This window comes from Anoplophora glabripennis, unplaced genomic scaffold (genome assembly GCF_000390285.2).
Source record: "Anoplophora glabripennis isolate ALB-LARVAE unplaced genomic scaffold, Agla_2.0 scaffold265, whole genome shotgun sequence".
NCBI lineage: Eukaryota > Metazoa > Arthropoda > Insecta > Coleoptera > Cerambycidae > Anoplophora > Anoplophora glabripennis.
Genome location: NW_019416597.1, coordinates 489,897 through 501,749, shown reverse-complemented (window position 1 = coordinate 501,749; position 11,853 = coordinate 489,897). Strand labels below are relative to the sequence as shown.

Below are 11,853 nucleotides of genomic sequence, written 5' to 3'. Positions count from 1 at the left end.
AAATCACCATAATTTTCTAACATCAAAAAATGCTTAAAAACCCACAAAATCGACAAACCAGCATATAAAATTAAGATATGATTTATCAGCGGTTGAAACTAGTAGTCAGATATTTATGTTCCCATGTAAGTACCTTGAACCGCTGAACACGAATCCGAAGTCAAATATGGCCCATACGGTCATAAATCCTTCCTAACCTTAAAAAAGCTTAAAAATCCACGAAATTAATAAATTATTAGCTTCTTTGATCCAGGTATGATTTCACAGCGACTCAAAATCGTGGTCTGACCTATTCAGGGTGTGGCGTCTTTAATTCAGAAAATTAAAAACCTAGACTCTTGACAATAAATGAAGTAAAATAATATATGCTACCATAAGGCGATTATGAGATTTGAGTATAAAAAATATTTTCCAAAAAATTACAAGAAGTAACAAAATGTTAATGCCGGTCCTGTTTAACATAGCGCAAAAAACATTGACCTAGTGACGGCACCTGTGGAGTGTCAGTCAGTGTCTTGTGTCAGTGTCAGTACGCGGGTGAATTGCTGCTAAGTTGTGTCAAAAAGATCGAGCTTCTACTGTTTAGACGTTAAGTGTTTATTAAAGATGTTTCTTATTTTTTATTTTTTAAGTTATTGTTTTAACTAAATCGGCAATGGATAACGAGGACAACAATAATACGTTTACTACTATCGAACGATAGCGGAAAGTTTGCATCTTTTTTGTTTGTCGTGATCTAACCTATCACTTGCTAAAATAGGAGTAGTCTTTTCTGTAGCATCATGTACTTTGTTTCTACAAACCTCTTGTCGGGTATTGCACATTATCATTTACAGTGAAATAACTAATTTAATTTTATGTTTATTTTTCCTTTTAATTAAAACGAGATGATTGTATTAACTGGCCAAAATTATTTATAATTGCATTAAAACATTTTATCTCTTTTGTGTGTATTTCATACATTTTAATTTGGCAACACTGATTTGCGCACAGACTTGACACTCTGTTAAGTTCGGTTCGGCAAGCTAGCGCTGATGTTAATCGAATGGCATGACATTTTTTGACCAGGACCGTACTACGATTTATTTTTTCGCTACAAAATTGAACTTCAATTTTCTTGACAGAACGTGGATATATGAATTTCTTATATAAGGCTTTTTTGTTACATATATTCCTAGGAATCTGCATTTTATTTTTTCTGCAATAAAGACACCACACCCTGTATAGTCCCGTGTATCTTGACCCACTGAATCCGAATCCGATGTCAGAATTGCCCCAGCAAATCACTATAATTTTCTAACCTGAAAAAATAACTTAAAATTGCTAATACTCTCGAATTTTAGAATGGTAAGGCTACATATAATGCAAGAATATATTATTCCCATGAATGCTATCCATAGCTACCCGTATAGACTTCAACGCCTGGTGCGAACATTTTTTGGCGCCCAGTTATACACGAACAGAATAGCTTAAACCTAATATTGCCTAAGGCATTCAAACGCAAAAAGGATTATTCAACAGGTGTAAAACTTAACAAAGCCTATGGTGTCGAATCATAAACGAACAGAAAGCGTATTTATAACACAAGTTCTAAACCTAACGAAGCATAATTTTCTAATATCAAAAATAACTTCGTTAATATTTTATATCAAAAAACGTTATTTGATTTCTAAATTAATAGCTACTTTATACTTCTTAGGTACCGAAAATTATGCTGATCTACTAACGTGACTCTGGTATCAGATTGATAATGAGCACCTCAAAATTCATACACTGTAAAAAAATAAGTGTGAGTGAAAGCAATAAAGGTTCAAAGTGAATCCATTGTGCACATTTTTGCTCAATTTGAGCATTTTGATCATTTTAGTCATTTGTGATAATATTTGAACTAAAATTGAGTACGTTCACTCAAATATAGGTAACTCGTACACTGTAAAAAAATTTTACTCAAATTTCATTGAAATTTACTCAATAATACGTTTTATCTCTGCTACTTCTCTGCTATATTTGTGTTAAATAACCTAGACACATGGTGGCATTTTCAGTTCCTTCTGAAGAAAAGCGTACTTCCGACGTATTTTCCCACATCTCCGCAACTGGACACATCTCGGTGCAATAAAGAAACCAATGTAGCAATTTTCCAATTAAGCTGTTATCCAACAGACCAATTTCAAAACCCAAACTACCTCCAGTTGCCGGTAGGTGGTAGCACAGGACCGCGCGGACCTGCACCAACTATAACTTTCGATCTCTAAAGTCTCCGTAGCACAAGCCTTCGAGTAAGGCACCCGATCGCAGCAAGAATCGGCCTCTTGCGCGACCTTACTTCCTTTCACTACACTTTCCCTCTCTATACAAAATCCAAAGTGTGAGTTGCGCACGCAAGGCCCGACAATGCTAAAATAAATGCCAAAGTATAGGCGTACAGAGTTCCTCGCGACACTACCGTCGATCGTTTTGTAGCATTTCGGATTTTCAGTCGTTCCTCGTCAGGAGTATGTGGTTCGGTACTGTAGTCTGAAGCCGCGATACGATTTGAGCTACGACGAACGCGATCTGTCCAATTCCACTTTCTAATGTTTCTTTTTAATGTTACTTAATACAACTCTAATCGCTCTCGCAGCCAGATAAGTAGCGCCGAAGCAGGAACTTGATACAGTGACTGAATTAAGATAAAGATGACTTTTTAGTGTTACGACATCGCGATTTTTAGTGCTAAGTGATCTGTGATATAAATTATTTTACTAAAGGTGCTTTATTTTTGGAACAAGATTTTTGTTGCAGGTAAATTTATTATTTTTTTTTGGTCCGACGTCTCGCATTCGCTGCCTATCGCGGATTATATAGAATCGAAAGTTAGATCACGCTCGGTGAAAGGAAAATTCGAGTTGTAACTCTATAGCATTAACTAAGCTGTGCGGTGATTACTTGTAATAGCGCTTATTTCCGATGGTAAAAAAATAGCGCTGTAATTTCCGTAATAGTTTGTTGTTTTATAAGTAGATATACTTCGTCTAAGTATATACATTAATTATTTATTTCATGGCATTTGTCTGCATACTGTTTTTCAAAATCTTAATGCAAAAGAGTGAAAGATTAAATATTTAGCATTTGGCGGGACATACCATATGGGTACTTCGCAATTTTCCTTGTTCTCGTGACGTTTATGTCATCTGCACATAATCTTCTTGAGAAATCTAAAGCTACATGAAATTATTAACAATAGCTTCAGACCTAAATTTTTTTTTTCTTAATTTAGAAAATTATTTTGACAGTTATTTGTCGATTATGAAATATTTAATAATTTTAGTGATTCTCTTTGGGAAAAGGGGTGAAATCTAAGTTTTCCTCCAAAAAACATTAAGCCAAATCACGTTTATTACACATCCAAAACCGTATATGAAGAAATTTAATTAGTTTTGGATTATCTGAAATATACTCGTTACAAAAATACATCTAATACAAATTATTTAATGAAATAGTGTTAAATTAATGTAATTATACCAAAGTGTCTTTAAAGTATATAGGTAATAAATCTTTTTACATTCAATTGTTTTATAATTAAACATTATATATTTGAGTTATGCAAATATCTATACAGAAAACTGCATCTAAAGTAAGATTTCCGAAGACAAAAGTGTAAATTTATATATGTTTTATTTTACATCAGTGTGTTTGTTATTTGGGCATATTAAAATATATACTTAACAAAAAAAAAACATTTTATTTAGTTTTAACTGAAAAATGTTTATCTAAAATTCTAAAAGATTTGAATGTGTATAAATAGATATTTTACACTATTAAGCTTTGCCAGCTGACCTTCAATTTATTTTAGCATGTCTGTAACATTTTAACAATTCGTTTCAAGACAATGGTTTTATAATATCAGTTTGTTTTAGTTTTTTTTTACCAAATTTTAGAGATACGGTATCAAAATATGTGATAAATAGGTATTATCATATTAAAATATTTAATAATTTTCCAAAATTTTTGAAAATAATGAATAATAATAATTACTAGTTTCTGCCTACAAAAAAAAACATAATGAGCAGATACGCTTATATTGTAGATTTAGAAATATTTCCATTTGGAGACCATCAACGGATAAGGATTTCACTAGATTAGAAAACCTATGCTGCAAGAATCGTGACTAAAACGATGATAAGATTTATTGAATTGAATCTGTTTCTATTGTTTTCTATTTCAGTGATTCAGATTGTGCATATTTACTCCAAAAATTTAAATATATCTTTCGTTCATTGGTTATTAAATTTAGAAAAAAAAGACGAGTCAGATTTAATTCAATAAAACAAAAATCAGAATATTGCCATTGCTTTAAAGAATTATAATTTGTTTCCTTTAATGATAGTGAATATAGATACTGAAAATTTAAAAGTTCTATCTACAAAGTTTGGATATTAGGAGTTTCATTTATTATCTAGTTATTGAATTAAAACGAAAAACAAAAGTCAACAAGAGCAAAAGATTGGTCAGTAATTAATATGTTATGAATATTACACGAATAAAAAAACTATATTTCATTGAATTTACGTCTCTGGAATGATTGCACCAATTTCTAGCTCTTCCATGTTTATACAAACTTCCTTTCCATAAGAGTACACTACACAACTAGGTTAAGTTAAAATTACCCGCACTTAACTGACCTGATTTACAACGCAACTCTTCTTATTTAATTTTTTGCTAACGCGAAAGTATGCTGAAATATAACTGCACCTGTCTCGAGGTACAGGTTCCTATTTTATTTACATTATTTAATATTAATGGGCGCGTTATCAAATTAATAACTAAACACTTAATTGGCATGCATAAATTAATTTTTAATTTAGACGTATTTGTCTGGTTTTAATTGACCTGTAAACAGCGATTTGGATCGCTGTGTTTGGATTTGACAGTTAGTGGAAAAGAATAATAGGTACGTTTGCGTATTTTAGTAAATTAACCAAAAAGAAAATTAACACCTATAAGTATTTAATTGGTATCTCTTTAACGTGAATGTGTTTTGTTACGAGTTTCAAATCAGGTTGGTTTTCTTTATTTTCTGCATTAAAAATTTTGTTTGTTGTGTTTACTTTATTCCTAAATTATGTTGTGTAGGGTAATTTTAGATATGTGGCTATTTTGCAATGCTAAATATTTTGCATATAATTCTAAATTAAATTTGCCAAACGACAAAAGTTCTCTTAAAAATTATCAAAAATACGTTCATAGCAAGTTAATCATGATTGAAGGCTTCTGTTAAAAGTTTGTTTACTTCTCTTGTATCAAAAAGTCTTTCTTGTTTTATATCCCACAGATGTTTTCTTTAGAAAAGATATCAATGTAACCAAGGTATCAGTGCTCTTCTTGGGTATAGCATCGTTTTGAACATTGAATTCAGACTCCATACACTTTCGAAAATTTTTTGGGAAGTTACACATGGTTTAGTAGAAAAGTTGTGTAAAATTTGACTATAATACTGTTTTTCGTTTCAAATTACTGGATCTCTAAGGAGTGAACATTTTGCTAAGGTCATTTTTATGCAAAACGTGTTATTTTTAGTTGTAGATTCACCGGTTCCATTTTTGCTACTTCTTTTGAAAACGCCCTGTATATATGTGTTTGAAAGCTAGGAATCTTAAGACAAAGATCTATAAACTCATACAAACACGTTTATAATATCAAAAAATTCTTCCTTTCAACTCCAAAATGCTGAATTCACTTTGTGAAAAGAATACAACCGCTTTATCAGTATATATAAGCCTATTATTTATATTCAATAATATACATTACATTATTCCTAATGTGTATTGAGAATAAAATAGAATTTTCAAGGTGACAGATGTCGTAATAGAGAATGATCGGAAGAAAGGCAAATATTACTTAAGGTGGTGTCACAAACATCGCAAAATCAAAAGAGTATTACAATCTTGGTATAATATAGCTGCTACATGATATTGCACAAAATATTTAGACGTAAGTGATCCATAGAAGAATACGTTTTTGTGAGAGAAAAAAAATCGCGATGGATATTCATTACTTTCATCAGTAGTACCTATATTTTGAGTTACTTCGAAAGATAAAAAAACTAAAAATAGCCATTAGAGGTTTTGAAAACACATTTCGAATTTGCTTTATATGCGTTGTAGTGATAAATTTGCGTTGTTCTTTTCTGTTAGTCGATGTATACGAGACGCTGTCTGTAATATCAAAATGTGGCACACCTTGAATATATACTTACATTTAAAAATAAGAAGTAGACTACGCCCAAACTTCCGCATTTTTTAGGATACCGGTTTCTCCGGAAGTTAGTTTTAATCTACATAATTTCAATGCACCGTCTTTACATATTTTCCCGTTTGAAGTTTATTTAATAGTGTATAAATATGCAATTTAAATTTTTATTTTTTATTTTAGGGAATCTTATATGTGATACTTATTTTCTAATCTAAGTATTTAATTTTATACACGCTTTTTAGTGAAGTCTTCAATATTTATATTTACAAATGGTATGAAGCTTGAATTAATCTTAGACCTCTTTAAGTAAACAGTACATACTTATCTGAGACATATGAGAGTCATTTACTTCTATAAAACGGGTTTCTAATTTAATGTAGTTAAGCTATTCACAAAGACGTTAGTGTTTCTCATACGCTTCAACAACGGTAAATGAAGATTCACATAATTTACACAATTTACTTATGTCAGTATGTTTTTATAATAACACTACATTTGTGTAGCTAAAACACTATGCTGCCTTACTACGCCACAAACAAAACTAAACATGTGATCTGATAGACAGTTTTTACAGATGACACTGGTGGTTAATCTAATTGGTTGAGCCAAAACAGGTCAATATAAATTCACACTTTTCAAAGAATCTGAAAATTATTATTATTTATAATTTTATAAATGAATATATATGAAGGAAAACAATTCGCCTACGACAGAGACTGTTAAAACTAAAACAAGAAAGCGACAATTCTTGATGTGTACCTCGAGGAGGATAAATTCCACAAAAATGTATAGTCTTTAATTATCTCCATTGTACTTTCTCCCATTGAATATTATAAACATTATAAATGGGTCTCCAAACAATCAATGCGTATCCTAGTTTGCAACCACAATTGCTACATATACTGCATTTAGAATCTTTACGTTCTGAAAGTCATTAGAATTATGCGAAATAAAGTCTAAAATTTTAAAAGCAAACTTAGAAAACTTAGAAGAAGATCTGCATGGAGTATAATAATTGACATCAAGGCATTCAGTTAGATCGTTAATAAAGACAACAAACAACAGTGGTCACATTATTGAGCCTTGCGGCGCTGCAGAGACTTGGTGGAACTTGTTTGATTGAAAGCTGATGATACTGTAGAAACTGGTATCTATTACTAAGATAAGACTTGAACAAAGATAATAGAGCAGGGGAGATACCAACGTCAACCTGATCTCCTTCATACATAGCTTCAGCAGGAAATCTTTTGACCATATCTCTCTTACTGTCAGAAATAGATCTGTCAAGTTGTGTGCAAAGTATACAAAGTGTGCCGCTAAAAGAAATGGGTATTGGATTATATTTGGCAATACCACAAACAATTATTGTTTCTGTAACATATACATTGTAGGATTTAAAAAGTTTCCTACACTTTTGTTTCAACATGAGTTAACATTCTTAACAATTAGTTGCCCTACATGGTTAGAACTGGACCAGCACGTGCAGCAAATATAGCCTCTGTTTACATCCATCAACTTTCCTGGTATCACGAGACAATGATTCCCTTTCTCGAGATACGAGATGCGAAAGTTCACAGTTTAGCATTCAGAAAACGGACATCTACGAGTATCCAGTTACCGACAATGCAATTTGTTTGTCCGCATAAACACCGACCACAAGAACGAATGAAACTGCTTATCCTTAGATTGTGACAGCTCCGCGTTACAATAATTGTCCACGTTATTCAAATTCTTGTGTTTATTATTGCATAATCCGCCAAGACTAGCCTACCTATGTTTATCTGTGTGGTGTAATTATTATTACAATGCATTTCCTATTATGTAAAAAAAATTCGAATACCGTTAGAAATGTAATGCAATACATGACATACCTTACAATCTAATGTCCATAAAGTTAAACCAATTCCGCATTATATTACGTTTAAATTTGCGACAGACTCAGAAGATGGCAAAACAAATATTGTTACACAGGGTGCTGATGGTAGAAAGATTTGGTTACCTGAAAAATAGTACCTAATATATCTTTTGCAACACATTACTCATCATACTTCTTTTCAATTGTTTACTAGACGTTGTTCATAGGGGTCGATCGAGTGTTCTATGCATTTATTTTGTTTGTGTGGTATAAGTCAGTTAAATTGCCAGAAGAGAAAAGATAAACGGGAATTATTTTAAATGTGGCATGATAGTTATAGCGAAAGTCATAAAAACACACATCTCTGAAAACATAAACATAAAACACACCACTGAAATAAGACAACCTCCAAAGCCAAAGGCTGGCGGAAGGGAGCTACACTTGAAAAAACTCGGACAAACACCCATTATTCAGCAACACTGCCAGTGTCGACACCAGGGATCGAACCTGGACCAGAATAGGAAGTAATGTACTGTTGTCGAATTGACCTACCTTTGTGACAGCCTGTACAAGAAAGGTATCTTTATTCTTTGACGTACTACCTATACAGGGTTAGCCACTATAATCTGACGACTTATTGTGAATTTATTATTGAAAATACAAAAAAGTCTTTAAACCAAAAGTTTTAGCTTTTTTATGAATTTTTATAACACAGTATTACTGTAATTTTAATAATAAAATCACCATCACAATAAGTGGTCAGATTGTAGTGACTAACCTTTTACATCGAAAGATAATTCAGGATCACCCTGTGTGGTTATTTAAAACATGTCAAATGATCACTGTCCCGATGACTCCGCTAATTTTGTTTAAAAAAAATCATTGCTGCATGCCAAGAAAATTACCTAACTAAATTGTATAACAAATCGTTTGCGATCGGCCACACTGTTTAGTCAGCTTTTTGTTTAGTTTTACACTCTGTGAAATCCATCTGAAACCTTATTAATTTTTTATATATTCGCGAAAGTAACGGCGATTCTGAAACATTTACATAAATTTGTGTACCATTAAATACATTTCACGTGAAATCCCGATGTCGAAAAAATTGTGCGATTGTCGTTTCTCTACGCTGTTCATAAAAAGCGTAGATCTATTGTCGTTTTACATCCACGTTTTATGTTATTGTCTTCCCATTACGATACGGAGGTTTTTTTGGCGGTATTTACCCAATTTTTTGACAATTTTTCGTTGTCGTTCAAGGCATTTCTTCCTTAATACCTTTTTGCGTGGTTTCATATAGTCATATACAGGCTGTTACAAATTCGCTTCTCACTACAGGGATCTCGGAAACGGTAAGAGATACGAAGTAGCTTAAATGTGGGGCAAGTTTGGTTATTCGGGGCCCCGCCTTTTTGCTTTTAAAAATTCAGGGTTACCCGGTTTGTTTTTGGAATTTTTTGAAAAAAAACGGAATTTTTGGAATTCGTTTTTTTTTCATTTTAGCCTTGTTTGAGGTGATATTGAAAAAAGAAGAACAATTTCTCAAGGCCACTTTTTGCCCTCTATCGAATGGCATAATCAATTTTTATATGTAACGTTTCGTCTCTCCAGGACCATCATCAATAGCATTTTTTTTTAAATACGACCCTAGGAATTGTATTACATTTTTTGCAAGTCTTCATGACCCCCAATACTGTACTGCCTCAGCCCGAACCAGATTCAGACGTTTTGTTTCAAAAAATTCATCTTCAGTGTATTCGTTCCAAATTTATCTACATTTTTTATTTAGATTTCTTTACTTATTGAATTATCGTACAATGTAAGTGTCGTTAGACCCTGTGAAATTCATCTAGTTATTTAAACTATTACCACCAGGCGTTTCAATAAAACATTTATTCTTATTAACTATTGGTCATCACTTGGTCATACATAACTCAATAAGTTGTTGCGTCAAAATTAAAACATTGTTACAATTTTAATTTTATTATGACAAATTAATTCTTAAAAATGCATATGAACAAACAAAACGCCGACATACAAAACAACAAAAAAATATATAATACATACTACTAAATTTGTTTGTTAAAATTTTACGTCACCTGAACAATATAAAATAAAAGAAAAACGAATTATTTGCAGTTTGACTGAAAATACAATAATACCAAAACGTATTTTCTGTTAATACATATTGAATTATTACGTACTATACATTCTTTCCCCTCTAGAGGTTATTAGATTGACGTGAGTTTATTTTTTATTAATTTGGACACACTCTGTACATGTATGGTAGAAATTAAGCCTAATTTGGATCATTACCTTTTATAACAATCTCTCGAGTGTATCTGATTCTATTTCCAACAACTACATTCTACCGCTGAATTAATTAAAGTTATGTACAGTTAGTTCAGAAATTATTTATTCCGACTTAATTAATTGTGCAATAAAATCTTACATGAATGTTGTTCCTACACTTTCGCACAAAATCAATCATGTGGGCAATAATTATTTGAATGCGTCGATTACCACAAATCTTTATTATCGTTATGTAATTTATAGTAATGTTTTATAACATAACAAATATTTATTGCCGTACGGTTATTTATTGTCTTTTCTAGAGGGCATCTTTTCTATTTTTTTAACTAATGGATATCTATGACAGCACAGTCCCACAAAAAAGAAAAGAGGTGTGTTCCAAAGATTAGACCCATATGTATTCTTATGTATTTTGACGCATTGAATCAGGTCCGGGGCAAGAATTGCTCAATTACCTTCCTTTTTTTTAATCGTGAAAAACCGCCCTTAAATACAAATATGGAAAGTTATAGTTTTCAAAACAAGTCCACTTCATCTGTCATCCCTGTTTATTTATATCTATGGGATATTAGAGATGAAAAGAATCACTATGAACAGAAAGTATGATTAAAAAGAACAGATTTCCATCTAGAGTTGACCCTTCAAGTATTCTGCTTCTACTTCTCCATATTAAATTTGATCTGATAAAATAATTCGTTAAAGCTTTGGATAAAGATTGCGACTGTCTTGGATATTTAGGAGAGAATGCTAAACTGAAAGAAGTTATTTCCGATGGTTCTCAAATTAGTACTATGTTCAGAGACGAAAAATTTATCATAAAGTTGAATGATACTGAAAGATCAGCATGGCTAAGTTTCAGGAAAGTCACTCATAATTTGGGGAATCAGAAGAGTGGGGATTACCAGAATTTAGTTGAAGAATTGTTGGAAAACTTCAAACAGTTGCCTGATGAACTAGAAATTGCATTTACTAGACATTCGAAGAACATGGTGAAGGGTTTCACTATGATCTCAAGGAAATAGAGCCTCGGTATCAACGAAGTTCAGATATTAATATAATGTCAGATTTCTGTTGCAAAATTGTACAGTGCGCATCAATTTGAACTTACGTCGTAAACTTTATTTTGCGAAACATTCAAGTCTTAATGTTTATAAACAATTGCGCTACGATTTAAAAAAAAATCTTATCTTGGCTCCTGTTGGTCGCAGAGGGTGCTTTCTTTTTAAAAAATTTGTATTTTTTTGCCGGCTATCCATTGATTCTATTTTCGATGAGGTAGCATAAATAGCAACAATTTTATTCAAATTGTTCATAAGCGAAAAACGCACGGTTTTTTAATCCACAATTTGAGAATGTTAATGTCAAAAAACGGTGATATTTTTTAATAGGTCGCATAATTACGTCTTTAAGATTACAATGACGCTTTCAGAATCATGTTTGGTTGAAAATTA

The 11,853-nt window shown here is 31.9% G+C and overlaps 1 protein-coding gene across 3 annotated transcripts in view; it reads left to right on the top strand.

The window, feature by feature from the left end:
• The first annotated feature begins 2,300 nt into the window (after positions 1-2,300).
• The window catches only part of LOC108905951 (A disintegrin and metalloproteinase with thrombospondin motifs 16), a 165,288-nt gene continuing 155,735 nt past the window's right edge, over positions 2,301-11,853 (top strand). The window contains exon 1 of one of the 3 annotated variants that reach the window (XM_018709035.1): positions 2,301-2,784. The gene's annotated coding sequence lies outside the window, so the exon portion shown is untranslated. The remainder of the gene's footprint in view (positions 2,785-11,853) is intronic. The other 2 variants (XM_018709037.1, XM_018709038.2) reach the window with 2 other exon arrangements.